Source organism: Trichechus manatus, unplaced genomic scaffold (genome assembly GCF_000243295.1).
Source record: "Trichechus manatus latirostris isolate Lorelei unplaced genomic scaffold, TriManLat1.0 scaffold00243, whole genome shotgun sequence".
Lineage (NCBI taxonomy): Eukaryota > Metazoa > Chordata > Mammalia > Sirenia > Trichechidae > Trichechus > Trichechus manatus.
In genome coordinates, this window is record NW_004444179.1 from 847,447 (window position 1) to 849,575 (window position 2,129).

A 2,129-nucleotide genomic window follows, 5' to 3' on the forward strand; every position below is an offset into this window, starting at 1 on the left:
ATCAAAAAGAGAAAACATACCAAATAAAGGTGAGAATGTGGCACAGCTGGAACTCTCATATATTGCTGATCAGAAAATAAAATGGTGCGACCCACTGTGAAGAACTCTTTAGTAATTTCTTACGAATTTAAATAAACATCTAACTTACGACTCGGCACCCCATCTAGATGTTTAAGAGAAATGAAAATACATGTCCACAGCAAGAAGTATAAGGAATGTTCATGGTAGCTTTATTGATAATAGTCAGAAATTGGAAACAACATAATATCCATTAAACAAATGTTATGGATTGAATTGTGTCCCCAAACAATGTGTTTCAACTTGGCTAGGCCATGATTCCTAGTACTGTTTGGTTGTTCACCATTTTGTGATCTGATGTAATTATCCTATGTGTTGTAAATCCTAACATCTACGATGTTAATGAGACTAGGTTAGAGGCAATTATGTTAATGAGGCAGGATTCTCTTATGAGATGTAAAAGAATTGAGCAGAGAGGAGTGGGATCTCATTACCACCAAGCAAGAAGAACCAGGAGCACAGCGCATCCTTTGGACCTGGGGTCCCTGTGCTGAGAAGCTTCTGGAGCAGGCAAGATTGATGACAAGGACTTTACCCCAGAGCAGACAGAGAGAAATCCTTTCCCTAGAGCTGGCACCCTGAATTTGTACTTCTAGACTCCTAAACTATGAGAGAATAAATTTATGTTTGTTAAAGTCATCCACGTGTGGTATTTCTGTTATAGCAGCACTAGATAACTAAGATACCTAATGTCCAGTCAATTGGCACTCAAGAGGAAGAATGTGCTTTTTTGATATACTCTGTCCTGAAATTCACACCAAATGTACAGACATAACTCATTTGCTGATGTGATGACATTGATGGATTTCAAAAACTTCATACTGAAAAAAAATTAAAACATATAAAAAATATATTTTTATGATTCCATTTATATGAGTTTGATGAATAGGCAAAACTAATCCATAGTATTAGAAATAAGAAAGTGATTGTGCTTGAGGCAGGGGTAGAGATTGAACACAAAGAGGCTCAAGGGAACTTACTAGGGTGATAGCACTGTCTTTTAGCTTGTTTTACATGGAGTTTAATGAGTGTCTGTAATTTCCAATAGTGTAAACTTAAAAATATAAATAGAATTTAACAATAAAAACTAAGATCTGTGCATTTGATTATATGTAAAGTATACGTTTATTAAAATAAGTCACATATTTATCACACACTAATATACATACATTTTTCTGATAACTACATATTCAACGAACCTCCTGAAGCTCAGGCAGAGATTTATATTAATCCTTTGTAATCAATACAAATTTTAAGCAAGCCTTTGTATTACAACAATAAAGGAACAGAGAAACATAAATACTATGAAGTAGTATTCAATGGAATACTTTAAATGAAAATTAATAGAAAATTTGGAGGAATGTTTGCAAATGAGAATTGCCAAAAAGCATCAGTTCTGGAAACTAACATATTACATTTTATCCATATGCATAAACTCACAGGAAAGTCATCAAAATATAATGCAGATGGAACTAAATACAGGAGAGAACTATCTTTAGATATAGGGATATTCCCCAAAGTAAGGAGAGATGACTTTAAATTTTTATGTGAGAGCTGATATCAAGCATAACCTATTAGACAGAAAAGAAGGTTAAGATCTGAAAACAAACTTCTTATTTTATAGTTGCAGAAGTCAATTCTAGAAACTCAGGGAACACTAAGTATTAGCCAAATCAAAATGACAAGCAGAAATTAGCAGGATTTTGAATGAAATTCATCTTAAGATGTTAAAAGTAGAGATTATGGGTGAATTCTCCTAACATCACTATAATACAGGATCAAGAAGCATGGAAAAATTTTTAGCATGTGTTAGAAACATTTGAAATGAGAATCATTTAGAAATGTCTAGGTATCATGTGATAATTATGCTAAACAGAGGGAAAAAATCAGAAGTGTAATACAAAGTGTAATAGGAAGCAATACCCAGAAGGACACTGAAGATAGCCACAACTTATATCTTAACTGAAAGCCTATCCAAAATCTGGGATTTGATTAAAAAAAAAATCACTCAACCTAATACAGAGAAGAAATGAGAAATAGTTAAGAAAACC